Source organism: Parasteatoda tepidariorum, chromosome 7 (assembly GCF_982258835.1).
Source record: "Parasteatoda tepidariorum strain Cologne lab strain chromosome 7, Ptep-v5.0, whole genome shotgun sequence".
Lineage (NCBI taxonomy): Eukaryota > Metazoa > Arthropoda > Arachnida > Araneae > Theridiidae > Parasteatoda > Parasteatoda tepidariorum.
This window is the reverse complement of record NC_141761.1, coordinates 12,741,739-12,766,731: the sequence shown is the minus strand read 5'-3', so window position 1 is coordinate 12,766,731 and position 24,993 is coordinate 12,741,739. Positions and strand designations below refer to the sequence as shown.

At 26.8% G+C, this 24,993-nt stretch overlaps 1 long non-coding RNA gene across 4 annotated transcripts; it reads left to right on the top strand.

Moving 5' to 3' along the window:
• The first annotated feature begins 55 nt into the window (after nucleotides 1-55).
• On the top strand, nucleotides 56-24,705 carry LOC107447303 (uncharacterized). 4 transcript variants are annotated; one of them, XR_015435310.1, is made up of 5 exons: nucleotides 56-462; nucleotides 4,148-6,245; nucleotides 17,988-18,071; nucleotides 19,113-19,222; nucleotides 20,148-24,705. It is a non-coding gene; the product is annotated as an uncharacterized LOC107447303 (long non-coding RNA). The 4 variants fall into 4 exon arrangements; XR_015435308.1 differs by having other exon boundaries at nucleotides 69-2,466; nucleotides 22,721-24,705; XR_011637632.2 differs by having other exon boundaries at nucleotides 75-2,466; nucleotides 6,113-6,245.
• The last annotated feature ends 288 nt before the right edge of the window (nucleotides 24,706-24,993 follow it).

Sequence of the window (24,993 nt, the reverse complement as noted above, 5' to 3'; positions counted from 1 at the left end):
AAGCTACAAGCTTAAAAACTTTCTTCCGCACAAGTGTTCTAAATAAATGTATCATCAATAATAAAATATCTAATTCTAATAAATATATTCTAAACGCAGAGCTATAAGCGATAAGCAGAGAGCTCGCAGCACCTAACTATACTCAATACTCAATACTCAATAAATATATTCTAATAAAATATCATTATCAACACTTCAGCTCAATAGTTTTATTAATATATATTAACTACACTATAAATATATATATAACTAAACTATATATTTTTTTAATCTGTTAGTTTCTTGACCCGTTTCTCATTTTGTGGCAGTTAAAATCCATTCTTACTTCACAGTTTAACTATTCTTCCAAGAGTCTTATCCCACTTTCCCCTTGTTGCCCAGCTGAGGTTAACTTTTAGAAATGTCTCTCATGCTTGTTTTATTGAATGTGCCTTGTAACAAAGAACCTGTTGGAGTTAACTTGTATGAATTTTTCTTCTAATTGTTCTGTTGACAGTGCCTTGTGAATGAATAGTTTTAAATTGTAAATAACCTATTAGAGTTGACTTGTATGAATTTGTCTTCTAATTGTTCTGTTGATTGTGCCTAGTGAATGAATAGTTTTGAATGAATTGTAATTGCCTAAGTGAGGTTAAATTATATAAATGTCTCTTATGCCTGTTCTGTTGAATGTGCCATCTGAATGAATTGTAATTGCCTAAGTGAGGTTAAATTTTATAAATGTCTCTTATGCCTGTTCTGTTGCATGTGCCTTGTGAATGAATAATTTTGAATGAATTGTAATTGCTTAGGTGAGGTTAAATTTTATGTCTTTTATGTATGTTCTGTTGAATGTGACGGAATGTGTTGGATGTGAATTAACAACTTTCAGGCAGGGAGTCATGATAAACTAAATAAAATAAAAATTCTCCCCAGAGAATACCAACTAAAATGACATAACTAGTTGTTATGTGTTGGCAAACCTCTACATGATTTTTGTAAAAAATTTTAAAATTGATTTGGCACCTTTGCGATTGTGTTTGTCATGACAGATTACAATGCGGAATCCCTTAACAAACGTGATCATTTTGTGGAAACCTGTATCTATATATTATATTTTTATTCTACTATGCATGTTTGGTAAAGCAGAGTTATCCCAAGGAATAAAAAAGAGTAGGGTACTTGCAGAAGAGAGAGTGTACTACCATTAAAATTTATAAAAACGTGCTATATTATGTATTAACTGAATTTGATCCTCAATTTTTTGATTACGCTCATATTATTGTATGTGTATATTTCCTAAAGTAATTTTCACTCATTATTAAAATAACAGAAAAATTTGAAGCTTTTGAAAAGGCAAGCTAAAAAAATATATATATATAAGTTTTCTTTTTTTAAAAAAAGTGAAATAGAAAAAAATATAAAAAGATTAATTGATAAACAATTTGAAAGCTATTTTTGTATTTTAAGACAAAAATTTTGCGATAATAAATATTTAAAAGTCCATTTTAAAATAAAAGGTACCTATTGATTTAAAAAATATTGGTAAAATTTAAAATCATTTAAAAATTCATCAATATACTTCCCCTCTCAAATAACAGTTGAGAATGTCATTGAGGTCAAATGTCACGTGAATTTAACTCTATAACCAGACAATGTAAGAAAAATCTTTCTAACATTAAGAAATAAATTAAAGTTAAATAATTATCAATAATTATATAAATCAGAAGTAGACTTTTCATTGAAACAGGGTGTTAAGAAAACAAGCTTTTCTCTGAAAAAAATATAATAAAAAGGCACTGTTTTTAAAAGATGGTGGCTTATTTTTACAAAAGAGGTAAGGAGGGCACATTTACAGTTATTAAAGTGCAGATGGGGCAGACTTCCCTTTTAGAAACGCCTAGGAAGTTCACTGAGTAAAGTATTTTTTTAGAAATTCTGTTGGTTAGAGCAAATAATAGTTCAAATTACTTTTTTATTATTATGGTGTCTGTGATTTTTCCTAGGTCTTAGGGTAATTTATGGTTGCTCTTGTTACATGTATTGTGATGGTGCACATTGATTTGCTTTTACCTATGAACTTTTTATTTTAACTTGAATTTTTTTTTTTTGTTAAATAACAAAGAAAAGTTCTTGTAATTTCATGTTTATGCAAGAAAAAACTTGATAAAATTCAATAGTTTTGTGAATTAAAAATATGGTTCCTCTTGTTACCTAAAAAAGACATGAGGTATTAATGATTATATTATCTAACTTATTTAATAAAATCTTCTTATTTAAATAATTTCAAGAAAAGGAGATTAGATTTAAAAAACAAAAGCCATTAGAGTAATTTTGTTATTTATCATTTAAAAAGTGTTGAAATATGGGCAATAAATGCAGAAAGTAAAATTAACATTGAAGGTTCCCTATCTTCCACAACTCTATTGGTTTAACTATTAATGCCATGTTCCTAGAGTGAGGTTCTCCCATATTTTGAGATTCTAAGTAAGTAACATGTTGCAAGTCTAATATAGTACATTTTTATGTCTGATTTTGTATGTTAAAAAATTGTCTGCACTAAGTAACTAACATATTTGGTGTCACCCCTTTAAACCATTAAGATTCAGTTTTATTGCCTAAAGATATGATCAGAAAATAAAAAATAATTTATGGTGTATTATTTTTGTGCTTTGTACTTGCTAAATTTTAATTATGTAAAATACATGAATTAAATTCGAAGAGAAAATTAACTATATCTTATTATTCATGGAATTACATAACTAGTAATTGTTATTATTTATTATAAGTAATATTACTACAACAAGGAAAAGTTCAGTTTAAATAACTTCTTTTCTGCAAAAAATCTTATTAGTAATTCTAATTATTCAACCTTTTAGGGAAGTTAAATATTTATTGTAATTTCACATTGCTCAACACAAATATTGTGATAATAAATGTTTTTTAGTGATTAATTTTTTCAATATTTAAAATATTATTTAGACACTAATGTTTATTATTAAGTTTTAATTTGTATGTATTTTTATTTGTAAGTTGTTTAAAGGCTATTTTAATAAATTTATTAGTTCTATGTTATTTGTAAAATAATTTTCTTACTTGATATTTTTATGTAAAATCAAGCTAGAAATAAGTTATTATTTTTGCTTTTATTGGAATTTTAGATTAAGATAATGTTCCGCAAGAGATTCTAAATAGAAATGAACTACCATGTGCATATTCTATGGAAATTTTTCAAAAGTGGTTTACATCAACTGAAATTCTATCTATATTTAGGGTTTAAAGCTCATGTCCTTTTAGAAAAAATCTAATGCAGTGAAGCCTCTTGGGAGCGACCATTCTCTGTTCCACAGTAAAATGGTCCCTGTGACGGAATTTTTTCGAGCTGTCTGTGACAAAACTCTCAAGCACTAATATCTTTTTGCAAGATACTTTTAATAATTACAAACATTTTAAATTAGTAACACATATCTTTGTTATTATTAAAAGTATCTTGCAGAAAGATATTGGTGTATAACGCAGTGCTTTTGTTATTTTAAATTAGTAACATATATAACAAAAGCGCTGTGTTTACAAAGAATTGATATCTATATAATTTTTATTTATTGAACATGTAATAATTTTTAATTCTAATATTATTGGTCTTATTCTCTCATTTTGTTAGGGGTGGGCGGACACTAAATATTTGCTTCTATGCTTTTTGTAAATGATAATCATAATTAAAAATCACGAGATCCGTAGCATTAATCGCCAAAAAAAAAAAATCGATGACGAAATCACACGCATCAGATTCCTCAAAAAGGGAGTTACTCAAATCCTTGTTTCATTTTGAGATTAGGTTGTTGTAATTAATATCGTATAAAAAATATTGGATTTAAAAACTATGGAGAAATCAATAACGATAACTGACAAAAAAATCTATAGAATCATTGCCTTAAATGTTAATTTTCAAAGGCATGATACGAATTTTCCATATTGTTAAAAATATATCAGGATATTTAAAAACCATGTGAAAATCAATATCAATAACTGTCAAAAATACAATCAAAATATTACATGAATTTATTTACTTTACAATTGGCGTAAATTGATTTGAAATGATTTATCTAACTGCATGATTCAAATCTTTAAGTATAAATTTTTGTAGTAAAGAAAACTTTTTACTTTTCAGAAGAAAAATCTTTCTGCAAGAATTCTGTAACATTCTGCTGCAAGATCAACGTGTCTCTGCAATTCTGCCTCTGGGAAAATGTTCATTGGTCGTTTTTAGGCGTTAAATCTATTGACTTCAAAATGTTAAAGTGTTTTTAATTTTAGCCATTTTCATTTTCTTGGTATGGAAATGTCACCAGTTTTGGCATCATGAAATCAGAATCAATGAATAACATTTAGCTTTTATAAAAATAATCCCCACTGATATAATTATGAGTAAAAGCAAATTTACCTATTATGATGTTAGAATTATTTAAATAAAAGAATAATTATGTTTTTGTTTAAGTTTGCCTTTAATTTTATCAGATACAAATTAGTTAGCTATAAAGGATGGGAAGAGGTATTGTTTGAGATGCTTAGTTTTTTCTAAAAAGACATAATTATAATTTACCTTCAAAGTTTCATCATTTGTTATAAAATTATTTTCAGTGTCAAGCGGTACTTAACTGAAAGTTTGAGTAATATTTGTCACTTTTAGTCAATAAATACTAATACAAATACTTCACTTTACTATTATAGTTAATTTTAACAGTCTCAAATATAAGTGTAGAACCTATGCCAATATCTTTAATAAGTTGAAAAAGGTTTTTATTATATTCTTCAGAAAATCAGTAATGTTACTTTTCTAGTTATAACTTTTATATTCATTTTAAGTATAATTTCAATACAATCACAGAGAAATACAAAATAATTTCGGTTACAAGTTAAATATTTTCTTTTTTGGATAAGAATTTTTGCATTGTGGGTTTAATAATTTCTTTTAACACTTTTCTATGGTATTTGTATGATAAAAATAAATATATTAAAATAAAATTATTTAAATACATAGTGCCAGGGTTGGGGTTTTGGACGTCCTAAACTGGTTTTGGACAGGACACGTGGGTTTTACTGTCTTAAACTGGGTAAAACTGTCCTAAACAGGGGAAAATTGTCCTAAAGTGTCCAAAACCTTGAACTTTGATAAAAGGTAAATATTCTATAGGTGTAACCATTGTACACATAATAATTACATGTATCAATAAATATTTGATATTTTTTATACAATTTACTATAGCTTATTAAAAGAAAATAATATAATATTATAAGGAAAAGGTTTATAATTTTTGAAGCTCCACAATTCATTGAACAACAAAATGAATACCTAATCCTTTAAATATAAATATGCTTTTAATACTGATAAATAATATTTTTGTATAAGGATAAATATAGCAATATTAAAAAAGAATAATTTTTCTTAAAAAAAATACTAAATTTGTTCAAAAATTAACCTTTTATTTTTCACTATATTTCAAAAAAAAAATTTTTAATTTCTGCATAGCAGAATGATAAAAAAGACATCTATTTAAAAATTTTTTTTATTTAAATCTAAATATATTAGTTTAAATTGAAAATACAAAATAACTGAAAAATGTATTAACAGTTTTGAAGGGCATAACATCAGTTTCAGTTACTGACGCTGGTGATGTATCACCACTATGCTAAAAGAATTGAACATGAATGAAATAAAAGTATTCTTGAATAGTACTATAGATAAATGAACCTTCCATAGCTGCTGCTCCTGTTTCAAATCCCAGTATGTTGAGTGGAATATTACGAATTTCTGATTTATCACCATCATTTGTTATCAAAGTATTCCTTCCAAACTTAAGGAATTCTATTTTTCCGTGTGTGTTAGGTGCAGCATCACTGAATCAATGGAGAGATAAAGATCAATGAAAAGACAATAACCTATTTAAATCAAGGCTCGTTTTGTATGAGATATTCATTTTTCACTCACTTTTCTGAGTATAAACTCTGTTTGCTACTTCTAAATAGAAATTCTTTAATGTTTTTTTAAATGCTTATATGCATTTTTAATGGATATTTTAATTTTTATTAAATTATTACGAATTTTCTTATTTAAATGTAATTTTGTATCTAGCAGGATGTAACATGTACTACTATACTGAATGGGGCTACTGTAATGAATTATTGGAAATTTAGTATCCTGCTGCTGAAGCTCTATTGAACTAGCTGAGCTGCAAGATCTAGAATTTACTAGTGGAACTACATCTGTTGTAAGTAAAAATTATTTTTTTTGGATAATTGCATGTTAGGGAAGCTACTTGCACTTTCTCTAGCTACTTGCATTCTTGTTCCTTATACTTCATGTTTAGTTGTATTTTCTTTTATTTGTAATAGATCATGCATGATTTTACTTGTATGAAATTTGTTAATAACCACTTTATAAAAAAAACTTCAATCTAATAAAATTTGTTTTAAAAAATAATAGTTGGATTTTGAAACCAGTTGAAAGTTAGTTTGGACTTTTTTTTATACATCATTAAGTTTTAAAATGCATGCCATAAATTTTATTATAATCTTATCTTTCTTTTAATTGAAAGTCATTGGAACAGATTTTCAAATTTTGCAATTTTTATTTATTTATTTTTTGAAAATTTCTTTACATTATTTCTTTATTACAGGCAGTGAATAACACTGATAAAATAACTGGATTATGTAATTGGCTGATTTTTAACTAATTTCAGAGAATAAAATCATCAACATTTTATTAAATCAAGCTTTAAGGGAGCATATATGTTTTATAGATGAAGGGGGGGGGGGAAATCCTGTCTAGATATTTAGATTTTTTCCTCCTAAATTTAGAAAGACGCATAGTAAATTCAAATATGCCAAGTGACACAAAGTCAAAATGCTCTCTTATAAAAATTAGGGAACATCTTGCTAAAAAATTCTGATAAACTCTGAAGTCACATGCAAAAAAGGGAATTATTATTTCTTGTAGCTTGATCAAAAATAGAACATGTTTTTCTTAGTTCAAACTATGTTTTTTTATTTAAAAAAAAAGAAAAAAAACTGTGGAACAATGTCTTAAGCTCGTGATTGAAATTACAGGAACCAGTCCAATGTATTTCTTAGCATTTAACTATTCCATTAAATATTAATTAAGGTTTTCAATAAACAATTCAAAAATATCTACCTTAAATATGCTAACAAAATAATAAAAAAAAAGAAAAGACACTGAATAATTTAAGTATGCTTTTAAAAATGTTATTTTACCACTTCATTTAGCAGGCAAATAAATGCAACATTTAAATTTTATTTTAGTAATATAAGTTAAAAAATGATTTCCCCCTCCCCCTTGCTTTTCTGTAATGTAAAATGCTATATTTTTAAGTATTATTTAATTAGCATCATTATCAGCTGTATGAAGTTTATAATATTAGTATTTAATTAAATTTTATGAAAACATTTTTTATCCATTGAATCAATACAAGTTTTAATATATTTAAAGTGCAATATATCATACATACTTTATATCAATAATAATTTTTAAAAATATTTTGTAATAATTAATTTATGAAAAGGTACAAAAATGATGTGTGTAATAGTAAAAGTAAATCTTAATAATAATAGTTTGATAATAAATAAAGTACAAACTATTTTCATTAATTTTAGCATAATAAAGTTTAATACATGATTAAATACATGATAAAGTTTAATAATATCAAAAACTGTAGTCCTGAAATTTCTGAACTCCTGACTAAAAAAATGTTTTATCGTTATTTTTTGCTTTTTGTCCTCATATTTCTGATTTATTTGTACTAAGAACACCCCATTTTCTATGAATACTAATACGGTTTCTAAAGTAATCAGTTTGAATGATAGAAAAATTTGTATTTTCAATTTAATATTTTTTGTTTTTTTTAGTTCATGCAGAAAATTACTTTTGAAAACAAATGTGCATATTTACTGTGCTTTCGTTTCAAAATTATTGCCACCCCTCTTCAAAATGATTTATCTAAGAAATCATGAACTTAGTTGCAAATTTTAAATAAATATTGGTATGAAAGAATATTAAATAATTGATACTTATTATTTTTTAATGCACCAATTCAATGTACCAATAAAACTTTTTAATTATTGATCTTTTATGACATGTTTATTAAAAGAATTCAACTGGAAAAATTGTTAAAACTTTTTATTTAAAACAAAGAAACTCTGTATATAATAAAAGTATTTTTCTTTGTGGTTAAAATTGACCCTTGTTGTACTTATGTTGAGAAAACTATACCTTCTTTTATTTTGTTTGCATTTTTAAAAAAGTAAACTAATATATGTATATTGTTTCAAAACATGTCCTGGTTTCTTTTTTAGCCTACTGTGACCTGCAATGTGCTTATTAAAATAATGAAAATGTGGTAAATTAAATCCCAGGTTGGCAAAAATCATGATTAAAAAACCAAAAAAGATTTGTTACATTTAAATCAGATTTTTTCACTGACTAAAACATCTAATAAATTGTTTTAATGATATTTAACATTATTTAAAACACTAAAGTAGCTAAATGGTAGTAAACTAATAGCTAAAATAGTTAACATTTCTGGTGATGGGTAAAACGATGGGTTTCAAAGATGGGTAAAACCATTATTTAAGTATTAAGAAACTAATCATTGAAAAAATAAAATCATAGTTATATTTTTCAAGCTCAATGTGATAATGAATGTTAAAGATTAGGATACTATTTTTCAGTTAGTAAGACTAAATTAAAAGTATTAAAAAGATTAAATTAGTTAATATTAGAAAACATCTATTTTAAGTTACTTTTGGGTTGAACAAGTCTTGATATATGTATGCTATTTATACAAATTGCATTTAAATAAGCTTTAAACTAAATGTGTGTAATTGAAACATGCTTTTTTGGTCGCAAGCTATTTTGTTGAATTCCAAGCGTAACAGAGGGAAATCACACAAGTATATTTTATTCTGAAAAATATACTTAATATTTCTGAAAACAAAATATATATGCTGGGCAATTCCATATGTGACGGAATGACATTTTGACTTGCAAAATAGCAGTTAATTGAAGTTTCTATGCATCTAATTTCAAATAAACATTGTTTTTTCTCATGCATATCATTATTATTGGCATAATGCTATTTATAAACTTTTAAAAAAAAGGATTTTCCATTTTTTTAAAAAATTTTATATACTTTTTATTTGTGTGACGGAATGACATTTTGGCAACCAAGCTTTTGGCATGCCGCTTAGAACTGGTAGTTTCTGTGAATTTTGCAGCTATTATTTTTCTGAACTATTTTTTACTTTTAGTATGTGTAAGCAACGTAAAGTGTGAATTTGGAAAATTAATCTCAGGTTGGCCAGCAGTTATTAGTATCTGTTTGCTGTGACGGAATGACCGTGACAGAGTGGCAAAAAGTTTAGTGGAAGAAAGTCTTCATTTAAAAAAGGTTTTATTAATGTGTAAATGATAAACAGAATATAACAGATAAACAGGATTAATATGTATATAACCGATAAACAGAATTAGTAAAAGTTTCAACAATTTTAAAATTAGCTTGTCTTTGAAGAGGTTTTATAAGTAACTTGCCAATGTCACATCTTATCTTCTTTCTCAGGAAATTTATGCATAAATCAATTTTTGTCCCATCTTCTTTTTAGAACTTTAACATCTAAATCGTCTTTATCTATCAAAGTAATTTGCGTTGCATGTAAATGCTCCTTCTTTTTACCGCAGTATGGGACAATGATTAAAGAGCCGACCGCATACTCCTCAGTCATGTTTTCCATTTCCTCATCAAAACAGTGGCCTTTCAAATCATACACTTTGTTTTGGTTAAAATTAGAAAACATTCTAATTTTTATGATTCACTTCTCAACTACACGAACGTCTAGTGCCCGTCTCTTGTCCCTCTCCATGATGCTGTAACAAGTGACCAGCTGAAGTCATTCTCTTTTGCCCTCTCTGCTGGACAAAATCAAAACTTCCACGATTTGTTACTTCGACTTTATGAAATCCTTTTGCATATATTAGGTGCCGTTTTAAAGCAGCTAACAGCGTTTGCACATCTAACTCTTTTAAGTCCAGCTTTTGTCATGTAAGCTTTCTTCTTTGCCTTGCTTTCTCTGTCTTTTTTTTCCATCATATCATGGGGATCTTGCTCCTTTTCAACATTCTATCTGTCTTCCAATGATTCTCTAGTTTTTGAATAAGCTTCTCTAGGACTCGTTTTATCATTCCATCGCCGAAGATGTGTCATTCCGTCGCACAAATGATTGAAAGTTAATAATCAAATGCGTAAAATTTTATCTCTCATTGATTCTTATGCCATATCTGCTTAATATTCCAAAATATATACATTTTCATTTTGAAATGCAGTTGCTATTTAAAAAAAATACTAAAACATGTGACGGAATGACACAAAAAAAGTTAATTTTATTTTATATATTAAACTTAAAATGACCTAAAGACTGTTTTAAATGTTTAAATTTTGTACTATATGCATAATTTTATCAAAATATTGCAGAAGAAAGATACATTTCTTTTCTTTTATAAGTGTTTTTCAAGAAAACAATTTGAGCACAAATGTGAACAATTCACCTGTCAGCCATGTGATTACTTTAGAAAGCTTCAAAAAAGTTAAAATTATCAAAAATGAAACAGGAATATGCAGACTTTGACTATTTTTGAACATAGTTTTAAAATCAAAATATGCAATTCATAAAAAAAAAAATTTCATTTAAAAGTTGATACTTTCATAGAATTGCCCTGCTACTTTAGGGTGCAATATTTAATTAATTGGCACAAAATAATAAAAGAGACTCATAATTAAATTGCAAGTTAATTAAAAGTATTTGTAACAGAGGGGACAAATAAAATCACACTTTTTAAGCATGCACTGTTATTTACATTAAATTCTGTGATTTCTACCATCCTAAACATTATCTGTAAATTTTTTTTAAAATTATAACATTTTAACATAAAATAAATTATTATGAGACTTTTAAAATTACAAACACATTTTAAGTCCTAATAATATGTCTTAAGTGGACATGAAATGTAACAAAGGGGACGTCTTACAAATTTTACAAATAGTTGAAGAGAAATATTATCACTGTCAAGAGTGACTCTTCAGTTATTTAAAGTTGGAGTTGGCAGCACTGTTATAATAACTGACTAGTGAACTCATGCTACATTATAGTACATGTAGTTTTATTAGAAAGTTTTTGTTTTAGAAGACCGTGCTTAAAAAACATGCACATTGTTTGTTTCTTTCTCAATTTCAGTTATTTGGGCAACAAAATTAACTACCCTATTTTTCCCTTAAACTGTTTACACTTGCAAAACTATCTATTATAACATCAAAAGAATCCCAGTGTTTTAAATGAGGACTGGTGCATGTGAAATCGGTTGGGTTACTAAGTCCTCCAAGTTCTATCTTCTTTTTTTTTTTTAAAAAAATCAATGCCAGTTCCCTTGTATTTTGGGTTGTGTTCAAAATTACAAGGCTACAGAGATGAACATTGGTAGCCATAAACTTAAATTTGGTCGGTTTTTCAATAATGGTTAGAAAATCAGTTGAGCGATTGTTACAAGTCATTATATTTAGTAATTCGATGTAATTATTTGATAAACAACTGTGTGATTTTAATAGTAAATTTACATTTTCATGAATAGCACATGCACTCATTATATGGTTTTTTGCCTACGCATAAAATACGGATAGGTCGTAGTACAACAAACTTAGACTTGCTAAGTTTTGTGTTTGGATGTATCTGCTTTAAAACTTGATATGCTTCCATAAAGGTGCGCAGCACATACTTTTTTTCTTGCTTTGTAACTTTCTGTACATTTTCTCTGACAATCATGCACTTATCTCTACCAGAAGCCAGGTAAGAAAATTTATCAGATGAGTAGAAATTTGTTACAAGTTTTTTGTTCTATCAGAAACTTTGTTACTAGGCTGTTTCTTTTGTTTTGGTAATAAGGTTACAGAATATGCATAGAACAGTACAACGTTTTCTTGGAGATACAGGTAATGCACAGTTGGCTTTTTTAATAGCTTTCCCCAATACCTAAGAAATATTATAAAGAGGATATTCTTCCTGAATTTCAACTGCTTGTATCAGTTCCTTTTTTTTTTTTTCAAAATTCTTCTGTTATCATTAATTTTTGTTTTATGTTCTTTATCTTTCTTCTTACAAATATCTTTTTTTTTTCCTTGGGACATTCTAGTTCTATATTGATTACTCCCTCAATAAACTTTTAACTATAAACTAAACATTCTATGAAATAAAATGACTTAGCTTTATATAAAAAGTCTGCTCTAACAGTGGAGGAGCTGGTTTAATCTAGTTGAATTAGGATGCGTTAGCACTTGTTTACTTTCCTAGATTTCCTTTTTAATGGTCAATCAATCAGCTTTGATTACATTTTGTTTAACTGAGGAGATATTTCATTTTTCCTTTATGTTACATCCCCTCTGTTATATGAGAAACTTCAACATTTTTTTTTTTCAAAAATCTAACATAATAAGATTGTACTAATATACTTAATTTTAAAAACCAGTTATTAAATTAAAAAGTTTTTTGCGTAATGAATAAAATAAGATCTAAAGAGTAATTGTAACAGAGGGGACAAATATATATTTGAGATAATTTTTGACTTAAAAAATAAGAAAAAATTTTTTTTGATGGAAATCAATACATAATTAGACTCAAGAACAATTTATTTTACAATATAAATCAGGCAATATGTAAAATCGGAATATTTTTAATAACTTATTCTTCTTTAAATTTGAAACTTTTTTGACAAAATCATGAATGCTCTATATTTATGATAAATTTTACTATAATCATGTATAACTCCTAAAAATAACTTCTGAATTCATAAATTCCAACAAATTTCCTTTAAATGATATAAAATACGAGGATATTGCTTAAACTTTCAAAATGCAATACTGGTTTCAGTTGGCATGGAATTCAACTTTTACATAAATTTAATGGAAGATGAGGAATGTAAAGGTTTAATCCCACTCTTATCCTCATTTAGTCTATTTTGTTTTTAAGTTTATTATTTATTTTTAATCTATTTTTAAAAAAAATATAATAGTTTACTTGCATATCCCTTTAATTATTTCTTAGTAAACAACGTTATTAATAATAACTAGTGGGCTGCGCCCCCTGCTTGCTAACGCTTGCCAACCCCCAAAAATTGCTATGCAATCTTATATGGTTTGCTTCGCAAACCAAGCTCGCTTCGCTCGCTACTAACTTCGATACATTGCAAATGCGCAAAATTCTAAGAATACAAAACAATCTTTCAAATCCATATAACAACTTTTTTTTTTAAAAAAAAATTACATCTTTTCAGTAAATACTAAGTCATTGAAATAATTGACATGTAATTCGTTAAACCTATTAGAAATGTGCTATAGTATAAAATCTTAAAATAAAATTTCTAAAACTGATATCTCTTTAAAAAGGTTAACATTTTGGCTATAATTAAGTCTATTAAAAATTTAAATAAGTGAATTGCAATGGAAAAACCTGCATAAACAAATAAATTCTAGTAAAACAAATAAATTCGTGATATAAATCAAAAATCGTCAAATAAATTCGTAAAAAAAAATGCGCTTTCAACAAAATACTAAAATAGAGATCTATCGACAAAGACTACTCCCTTCTGCCTAGCTTATGCTCTCTCTTGTTATTTCAGTTTCCGTTTTTAAAAGCGCTATATGTTGAGCCATCTCAGCTAGATTTGGCATGTGACAGTTTTAGCGACAATAATTGATCGATTTTTTAGCGTTGCCTTTCTGGGAGTTGTAACAAGGCTTTTTTTTGTCGCCGTGTAAGAGAAATATATATATAGGTAATAAAAACACTTCAAAAAATCATACCCTAAATAATGTTTTTATTAATTATATAGTATAAAAATATTTTATATTTGGATTAATAATTACTTTAAAAAAATCAGTTTATTTAAATCTAATTTTTTTTTAAATTGCTTGTTTTAAATCAATGATTTTTTTAATGAAAAGGATATGGGACTACATTAATAATTTACATGCATATTTCTGTCATTATTTCTTAGTAAAATACCATCACTATCACTGAAATCAGGCTATTTTTTTAAAAAAAAGTTCACTCTCTAAAGAATGTATTTACAGTGGAGCATCGTTTATACGACGATCACTTATACGACGTTTTAGAGTGGTCCCAAATCATTCCTATTCATTTTAATGTAAAAATATATCGTTTATGCGACGCGCAGAATCGGTTATACGTCGATTTTTAGATTTTGTTCACGTTTATTTAATTTTTTATTTTTTCTTGTGTATTTCAAAAAAGGGCAGCATTTGCCAACATGAATGATACAGTAAAGGGTGTCAACAAGAATGCTTGGATGACGACCGTAATTTTTACTAGATGACTGAAAAAACTAGACAATGTTATGAAGAGGCGAAAACGAAAAATTTTGCTATTCATCGACCAATGTCCAGCGCACCCATCGATACTAATTATTTTGGAAAATGTAAAAGCTCTCTTTTTTCCTGCAAATTGCACAAGTGCGCTTCAGCCATTAGATTTGGCCGTGATTAGAAATTTAAAATTGCATCATAGAAAGCAGTAAGTTCAACTCGCTATTCAAAGCATTGTAGAGACTAATAGCAAGAAAATATAATTAAAGGTAACATACATTCAAATTGCTCACTGCAATTTTTCTTCTTTGGTTATTTGTTTGTTTTGCTTTGTCTAATTTAGAATGTAAATCAACACGTTAAACATTAAAATTAACTGAAAATAGAGTTAGTTTCAGTTTTAGAAGTAAAAATCAATTATACGGCGTTATCGTTTATACGACGTTTTTCGGTGGTCCCTTCGGCGTCGTACAAACGATGCTCCACTGTATTAGTTATATTGTATAAAATATTTTTTTAATTACATTAATATTTTTTTGTAAAGCAAATCAACTTTTTTTAATTAATGGCTTCCTGAAATATAGTTGATTTAAATCAATAACTTTTTTATTAAAGAAATCAAGAGATTCAAATCTCAATTTTAATGTTTTTTGTGTTCCGGATGTGTTGATATGGTGAATATGCCCGGATATGTTGATATGTCCTGATAATGTTGAATTCTGGATTTTTTTTGTTAGAACTGTTTTAAAATATAAAAATTTTATATTAAATACAAAAAATTTATCTTGTGTAATGTAAAGTTATATAAATTTTTTCCTAATTATTCTTGAGCTCGAAAGCATGAGTCCCTATTCTAAAATATGAAATTTTCATATGACAATATAAGAAAGGATTGACAACAATGGCTTATTTTTTATTTATCATTTTATCATTATTTGAACATTTAAATAATCACTTTTTGACCCGCTCAATTTACGCCGATAGTATCGTAAACTGATGTAATGTTTCGATTGTATTTTGGGCAGTTACTGATATTGATTTTTACGTATTTTTTAAATATCCCTATATATTTTAAACAATATGGAAAATTCGAATTGTGCATTTGAGTATTTACTTTTTAAATCAATAATTCTATCGAATTTTTGGCAGTTATTGCTGTGGATTTCTCCACAGTTTTTGAATCCAATATTTTTAATACAATATTATTTGCAACAACCTAATCTCAAAACGAAACACGCAATTGATTAGTCCGATTCGCGTGACTTCGCCGCCGATCTTTTTTCCGACAATTACTACAATGGATTTCATGATTTATAATTATTATTTTTTTATTGTGACGATTATTTACAAAATGAAGAGGGGAATAATTTCCCCAACAAAATGTGAGAATGTCACCCATAATATTCGATTAAAAAATTATATGTTCAATTTTAAAAAAATTATGCTTATTTTTTCCTTTTGTAAACGCTTTTGTTATTTTAAATTAGTAAGATTATTAAAAGTCAGAAAGACATTAGTTGTGGTGAGTTTTGTCGAAAAAATTCTGTCACACTGATCTTATCTTGCATATTTATATTGATGTACGTGTTTTATCTATTATAGATACATACATTCAGCTATTGCATAACATATATTACTTTTTATATCAGTATACTTTAATTATTTTCACAAATATGTACATTTCTTACATATATAAACTTGATTAATTTTTTTTTAATTTCGTTTTAGCAAATTCTTATATTTGAGGTGATTTTTTGTAATCACAATTTTGACAAAATAAATCAAGACAAAAGTTGATACAATATTAAATGTGTTTTAAAGTGAAACTTGAGAAATGTTGATGAGAAGTTTTTTTCTTTTTTTATGGATTTCCCTTTTTTTATGGATTTCCTGCGTTGAAATATGCTTTTTTTCGATTTGCAATTTATTATGAAAATATGATTTAATGAAGCAATTTTTTACAATGTGTGTAAGAATTTTGATAATGTTGTAACTGTTGACTATGTGTTCTTATTAGCACTAAATTAGTTTTTGATTGTTGTATATGTACACCGAAGAGCCATTACATTATGACCACTCTGCTAATAACATGTAGGACCACCTTTAGCCCTCAAAACTGCTAGCATCCGCCATGGCATTGATTCCACAAGGTGCTGATAGGTAGTCTGAGGTATCTGGTACCAAGCGCTCACCAACTGGTCCTGCAATTCTCTCACATTGCGAGAGGGTAGCGTGGCAGCACAAATTTGGTTTTCCAAGTAGTACCACAAATGCTCTATTTGATTAAGGTCAGGTGAATTTGGGGGCCAAGACATGATTTGAACGTAACTGGAATGTTCTTCGAACCAATCCGTGACGATTCGACCCTTATGACATGGATAAACTGTTGCCATGAATGGGTGAACCTGGTCTGCATCTATGTTCAAGTAGCTTACTGTTTGTCTGCGATAGGTACTCTGCCAGACATTCGTCTGGAGCTGTGGCGGTGACTATGGTAACGAGGTATGATTATTTCAAGTTGGGATGCAGGGTTCCTCATTAGGACTGGTTTTGGCGAAAGAAAAGGAGACCTCTTCATCGAAGCCACCCTCCTGAAAAGGCCCTCTTCTGGTTTCCATAGCACCAGACTGCCGCAGATTAGTGGCGGTCAGAGTACTTATCTTAGACAAACAATACAGACGTCAGGAATTGTTCTATGAGGATTATGGGTCCTAATGTGTAAGAATGCTAAAAATAGAAGTGTAAGAATGCTAAAAATAGATTCAATTTAGACGTTAAAATGCTCTGACCAAATAAGTAAATGAGGAAAATAGAGAAAGTAAGACCTAACAGAATACTAGATTAAAAATTATAAAGTTTTGAATAACTAAATTATGAAATTTTAAAGTCAATTCTAAAAGAACAAGAAAATAATTATTTTATTTATTATTAATTCATGAATAAAAAGGTCAAAGGATGTACATGGTAAAGGTTCAAGGTCAGTACATGAATGCAAAGCACAGCAAAACATGTAAAATAACATGTTATAATCATTAAAATTTAAAAATTTTTGTACCAGACACGTTCTCTTATTTCATTTGAATACCACACATTTTAAATCCATATTACACACTGAACAAATATTTGTGCAGCAAAGTTTTTTTAAATACATGGAGTAGAATGCAAAAATCTATTTTTTGTTACTATTCTGCAAATTCCGAACATATTTCTAGGTGACAAATGTGTCGCCAATGCGTGTGATTTTAGCGACATTTATAGCCTTTGAAAGATAGATGGCCTGGTGGTTTGCCTGTGAATAGCAATAAAGTTTATAGTTTAAATAAATTAAGTGTAGTCCATATTATTATTATTATTATGATAATAATAAACTGACAAAAAAAATTTCTAATTACATAATTTTGTTAAATATTCTGAGAAAATTTTGTTACATTAGTAGTTGTTAAAAAAAGATGTAATTTTATTTTTAAATTTTCAATTTCAAATTTCTCTCTTACATAAAAGATAACAGTGAACCATCTTTTTTGTTTAATAAATGAAAGTATAAATTAGATTTTAAAAGAAATTTTATTTTAGGCTAATGTATTTTCCTTTGGTCTTATCATGTGGGAAATTATTACTAGAATCAAAGCTGATCCTGATATTTTGCCTAGAACAGAGGTATTTTTTACCTTCTTAAATAGTCTACTTTTATGATGTAAATTTGCTATTTTTCATGTTTGCGCATAAAGCAAAACGAAATTAAAAGCAAAAATCAAAAGCTTTCATTGTACTTAATTTTTGGCCTAATGTTTAAAATAGCCAATCATGTTATTTAGCCATGAGACTGGATATTCTGCTCTTTTTTAATTTTATCTAATATACTATTTTTAATTTATATATTTCTGAGTGTGTTGAAAAAATAACCCTATTGCTGAAATTTTTCAGTCATTCAACTTTCAAAATATGTCAAAACAATTAAAATAAAATTTTAATTTCATAGATCGATAAAGATTAAGGTAAGGTGCAAGGAATTTAGATTTTAAAATGTTTGCTTATTAGTAAATTAATTCCTTTATTAGTTTTTTGTAAGCTGTTAGTGTTTGTCATTTAAGTTTGAGTTTCTATGCTCAGCTTTGTTTTTTATTTATATTCATTGTGACTGTTTGCAATACTTAAATGTTATTCGATTTAAACTTGTTATTCGATTTAAACTTGTAAGATTCCAAAGATATTTCAGTTTTTCCAAGATAATTCAAACATCTTACAGATGATACACTTTCAGAAGATGTGTATGAAGTTGTGAAGATGTGAGGGAAATGTGAAGTTTGTATATTTGTTATCTTTCAGAAAGATATTAGTTTTAAAGAGGCATGTCGCAGAAAACCTGAAAAAAAAATTCTGCCACAGAGGATAGTACTAACATAACTTATATTAATTCAATTGTGTACCCTAATTTGGTTCTTGATCATTTTGACTACTGGCTAATTTAATCTCGATACTTAATTATGCTTGGTTTCACTTGAATGATTTTACAAGGATTATCTCTCTTTTTATTTCAAGTATAACAATGTGTCAGATTTTCTTTATCTTTAAAAAAAGGGTTAAAAGTGCTTGATACTAAAAATACCTATTTATTCTTTAATATCTGAAACTAATACTTGTTTTAAATAACTTAATTTTAATTCAAATAAATTATTCAGAAATATTTTCAATTTTCAGTATGATGAAGATGTAAGATGCAAAACGAATGGATTTCAGAATGATTCAACTAAAATTCCACCACCTTTTCATAGCCATAATATTGTTTCTGCGTCTTTTCTTTCTGAGAGGTAAGTTTGCATTCCTAATCTAGGCATAGAAAACTTGTGCTCTGAATTCTCTTTTATACTGATGTTTTGCTATGCATTTTTTAATTCTGTGATAAATTTTTTCTCCTAATATTGCAGAATTAGAACATGTTTTGTATACTACATAATTAATGTGAAATACACATTAACTGCTCCAAATATTTTTAGTAATTCTTGTAAATATTTATAAAATCAGTTCAATTAACTAGAAGTGCTGTTAAGAATATTATTTGTTTTAGTGTTTTAAATATTTTTTTTTTTTAATTTTTCATTTTAAAATTTTTTTTAACTTGTCTTAACTAATGCTAATTCATTTTACTTTATATTAAGGATTAATTCACTACTTTATTTTATCTAACTGTAAAATTCTTTCAATAAATTATTTATTAAGTTATATTTTTTAAATATGTGTTTTTACTATGTTGATTAGAAGTTAATAAATATAACTTTTATCCGTTAAAAAAACTTTCATTGTGTCTTTATTAATTATTTCTTAATATAATTCAGTTCAAATAATAGTTTTTCTTTGAGGAAAGAAAATAATCCAATATTTTTCTTCTAAAAAATATTTTTCTTTTGTTTAAATCTGTATGTCTTAAAAGTTTGTTTTTATTCTGTTCATAAAGTTAGTTGTGTTATGATAAAAAAAATGTGAAATTCTTTTCACAGTATTTTTATTAATTTTTCATTGTAATGATATTTTTAAACATGCTCATATATTTTTCATTGTATTTTAAATTATAAAACAATCCATATTTAAAATCATCAGTCCCCAAAAAGTGTGATTTGACTGCAACTATACAATCCCAGATGAGTAAGGGCCTAAGGCTCTCAGAACCTTAAGGCATTATAGTAATCTTTCTTCTTTTAATTTTTGTAATAAACAGCAAAACTGGTTTGATTGCAGGAGGAATCTGAAAGGAGTTGAAAGATGATTGTTTAAAAGAAACCTGCAATTTTCAACCTCAAATTCAACCTGTTATGGTGTTTATCACTCGCACCTTCTTTTGTGTAATTTCTCAGATTTGATAGCATTTTTTACTCATTTAAATATCAATTTGCAACCCCGGTGTGTATTGTATACATATTTTAATTTCACTTTTGAAGAGGATTCTAAAAGTACATGTCAATGAGGCCTTATGAAGCACTGAATGAACATGTAAAAAAAATTTTTTTTTAAATACCTCTTTTATACTTAAAAAATTCATTCAACTAATTTTAAAAAATAAACCTTGTAGCTGTAGGAAACAGCTAATTAGGCAGTTTTGGGTATAAATAAAATCAATCGTAGCATCAACCTTTAAACAAAAGTTCTAATGTGTGTTCAACAATTTTCAGCTAAATTATATTCTTTACTCAGACTAATTGCACTGAATTACATTTTATTGAGTATTAGACAATCAAAAATAGAAGCTTTCAGAATCACGGTTAATTTTGCCAACATTGCATGTCTTGCCATAAAAGAATTGAAACAGAATAGCTTATCATATTAACTTTTGAATATTTCATATCTAGTGGTGTGAAAATAATTTTAAATCAAATTTACATAAACAAAGAATCGTTCATTCAAACATGAAGTTTGCTACTACAATAAGAAATTTTTCCAAAACTATGGGAAGTTGGCTACCCTTCTTTAATTATGCATCATTTTGCTTCATTTTTTTACAAAAAAAATTAAGTTTTTTAAAATTATATGAATTAAAAGTGTACCTGTTTATTAGAAACTGCATGGAGAGATTGTTTTGTTGCAAAAAGAGTTATCTTATTTTTGTGAAATATTTTCATACATGGCTTTATTAACCTGCTTTCATCGCAAAGATGTGGGAGTACCATTTACAACTAAATTAGCCATCGGCTACAACGTCATAGAGCATTGGCTTGAATTTTTGAATTTAATGTGGACCACTTAAATATACATATCTGCATGATGCTCAATGTTTCATTTATTTTTTAAAAAAATGATTTCCTCATTTTGCAGATGCGATATTTAAATGACATAATCAAATTTAACTGACATAATTGAATCATGAGAACTGAGTGAACTGTATTATGTTAGTCAGCAATATTTAAATAGTAATATAGTTATTTAATAAAAAAATTAAATAAATTTTTTTTTTTTTACTTGTGTAAGAAATATTCGAAGTTTCCGTTGTCTGTCCGACTAGTATAACCAATGATATAATGATGTACACTAACATTTGCAAACAAGATCTTTTTAATTAATGATATCAATATACTTCGTCTTCCATTCTGCTTTTGTCACTGTAATTGTTTTTCCATCTTGGCATCAACTGTTTATATATATACATATATAAATATGCTACTGTGAATTACCGAAATCGGTGACTGCTGACTTTCACCGGTGAATATTGACACTCACATAGTCGCTTTGGTAAATATCCCAAATACATAATAGATCTAATTAAATGCCATTATCTGTTAAACATTTGTCCGGTACTCCAAATACTGATGTTTCTACTAATCGTTTCTTAGCAGACATTATAATAATCCAATAAATAGAATAATATAAAATAATAAATTATTATCAAATTGAATATAAAAAATATTTCGGACATTCACCTATGTGGTTGTTGATATCCACCGATGAAAGCAGACATTCTCTTGATTTCGGTCATTCACTGTATCATAGTTTTGCTTTTGTTCTTACTTTTGTCCTTTTCCCTCTCTTCTTGTAAATATTCTGCCTACTTATGGGATTTTCTACAATATTTTCCAATGATTTTAAGATCATTCAATTCTATTTATTCTTTTGCATAAAAAAATTTATTTAACAAGAGTCCTGCAACAAGAACATGTCACACCCCCATACTTTTATTAAAATATTAAATAATTTTTTTGTGTCAGTAATTCAGTAGTGTCAGTGTGTCAGTATCTTAGTAAACTATTTTTGAATACAAAATTTCATAACTTAGTCATGCTTAATTTAAATTTTTCTGTTAAGGTATACGTGTAACTTTTTGTTGCGGGTGTAACTATAAGAGTGAAATTAAATAAACTTACCTTTTGTAACGAAGATTAATAATCACTTTTCTGCAAGCAAACACTCAATAACAGCTGTAAGATTATTTATATAAGTTCAGAGATTTGCTGAATAATTTTCTCAGACCATGAGATGTGAAAATTTTTGACTTAGTCTTTTTCACACAGACATAGTGTCTCTTTATAAATTGCAATGAACAAGTTGATGACAAAATTTTTGATAAAATATGGGATAGTATACACTTAACAGTTAATATGCTAAATTTCAACTATATGTAAGGAAATTTAAATTTACATCCTCTATCATGTGGATAGAGCAACTTATGACATTTTTTAATGTTATGTTTTTTTTGTAATATATAAAGATTTAAAGCTTATTAACTGTACAAATCTAAAGATACTATACATATATAAAGATTAAATTACTATATATGTGTATCTTACCATCTCAAGTGTTTTCTGCTAATTATTTTGTTTCAGAAATAGGATTATGAGAGCTCATCACCCTGAAAGATAAGTATTTGCAGAAGGTAGTAAATTATTAAAAATGATTCGTAATCATAATAATTTTTTTACTGACCTTTTTATTTATTTTTATTTAAAAATGTACTTTTTGTATTTCAGAAGGTGCTTTATTTTATTTCTTAAACAAAATTTTATTTTTTAATTTGCATCATTAGCAGTTTTCTTTTCCTGTGCAATTGCTTGACAAATTGCATTAAAAATTATTCAAAACCCAAAATAATTTTTTTTTATCTTGATTATATAATGAAATGTGTCATTTACAAATCTGGTAATACTTCATGTTCACTATGTAAACTTAATTAGACCAACTGTTGTTATAAATCTTAAAAGAAAATAAAAATTATTACAGTTGTTATCCGATAAATATTATTCATTTTTTGTAATGTGTAATATCAACACATTAGCAGATTTTACTCAAATGAACTTTTTTTTAAAGATAAAAAAGAGATTTTTATATTGTGAAAATTTGTAATTGCTTAACTATATAACATTTAAAATTTCTGTCAATCCACTAACTACTTTCTGTTAAAGGTTATTTTTATACATACAATTTTTTTAAAATCTTTTGATGAAATACTCCCGATGAATTACTTTCTTTAAATAATATTATTATTTGTCATAACCAATAAATAGTTGCTTACCTTTTACTGATTTTAAGCAACAATTTTTTTTATTAAATATATTTCAGTTTATTTTTGATAACTTTTAAATCTTTAATATTCTTTTATAACTTAATTATATTTTAAGGTATATTTTGCAAGACAAAACTTTTTTTTTTCTATTTTTGTATTAAATAAACTGATGATTGATTATATTGCTATCCATGTCAACAGTATTACTCAATTACTCAAATACTTGAACACTTTAGTACAAAAATAGCCCCTCCAGTCATAGTTTTAAACAATATATTATTTAGAAAAACTTTTCCCTGTAAAGAAAACTATCATATCCTACTAAAACTGGTGGTCTTTCAGATTGCTTTGCAATCTTAACTTACCAAAATAGTTCATTACGCTTCTTCCTCAACGGAACCTCCACCTCTGATGACTTTGGCATTCATTGCAAATTTCTTAAACTTCGTTGCTCCTAAATTAGGTTGAATTCTAAATAAAATTTATGTTCGAAAGTAAGACTTCGTAGCTGCAAAAGATTATATTTCTATTGCCTGTATATTAAGCTAGACTAAATTACAAAGTATATAAAACAATAATAATGAATTGAAAAATTATTTTAAAAGAATAATCAATCGAAGGCATGAGAGTCGAAAGGCATGAAATCTAAATTCGAAAAGAATCAACAAATAAATTTACTCTTTAATCTTATATCTGGTAAGAAAAAGTTACAATTATGAAATTCAGCCTCTTGTAAAATTAAATTTTAAGTAAGGTGTATGTTTACAAATTCGAAGCATAGAGATTTAAATTGAATCTTTAATTTAGCGAACAAATAATAACATTGAAAAAAGGAGAGAAAATGATAGTTTGAAATCAAATTATAAGAGCGAGACAGGAAACGTATTTGCGATAGTAGAAGACCGAGAATGAAGCAAAGAATTAAATATATTTGTTTATGTAAAGATTAAGATCCAACTACTAATTAAAATATTCTTTTTCTTAATGAGCATAGAATATTTAGTGTTTTGTTCATACCCAAAACACAGAAATGTTGCACGTTTTTTTAGCGTTGCACGTTTTTTTTTTATATGAATATTTTTATAATTAATTAATAGTTCAAAATTAATGGAAAATTTTGAAAAAGCTGGAAAAAAATTTAAAGTTGTATGTGGCAGCAAAAGTTCATTACTTGACTGACATTTTTACTTTACGTTGAAAAATCTAAAAAACCATCAGTATGAACTATTTCATTGTCTTAAAAGTGTTTTGAAGTTTAAAGTGCACTCATTTCCAGACACAAGAGTATCTGCAAAAGTAAAAAAAGAATCACAATTTTCCTGCGAATAGTTCTTGCTAAACATGACGCAAAGAATACATTTGTAATTTTGAAAAAGATTAACTAAGAAAGTACTTATCACAGCAATTAAATTTTGATATCTGTATGTTTTCAAAACGTTCCTGTAAAAATTTAATATTGATCATGAAATAAATTCTCAGTTATGACAATCAGAAGCCAGGTCAGTGATATTTTCTAAAACAGCTATGACTTTTTTTTCAACATAAGGAATAACAGCTATATGAAAGCAATTGTTCTCTGATAATTATTTTGACTTA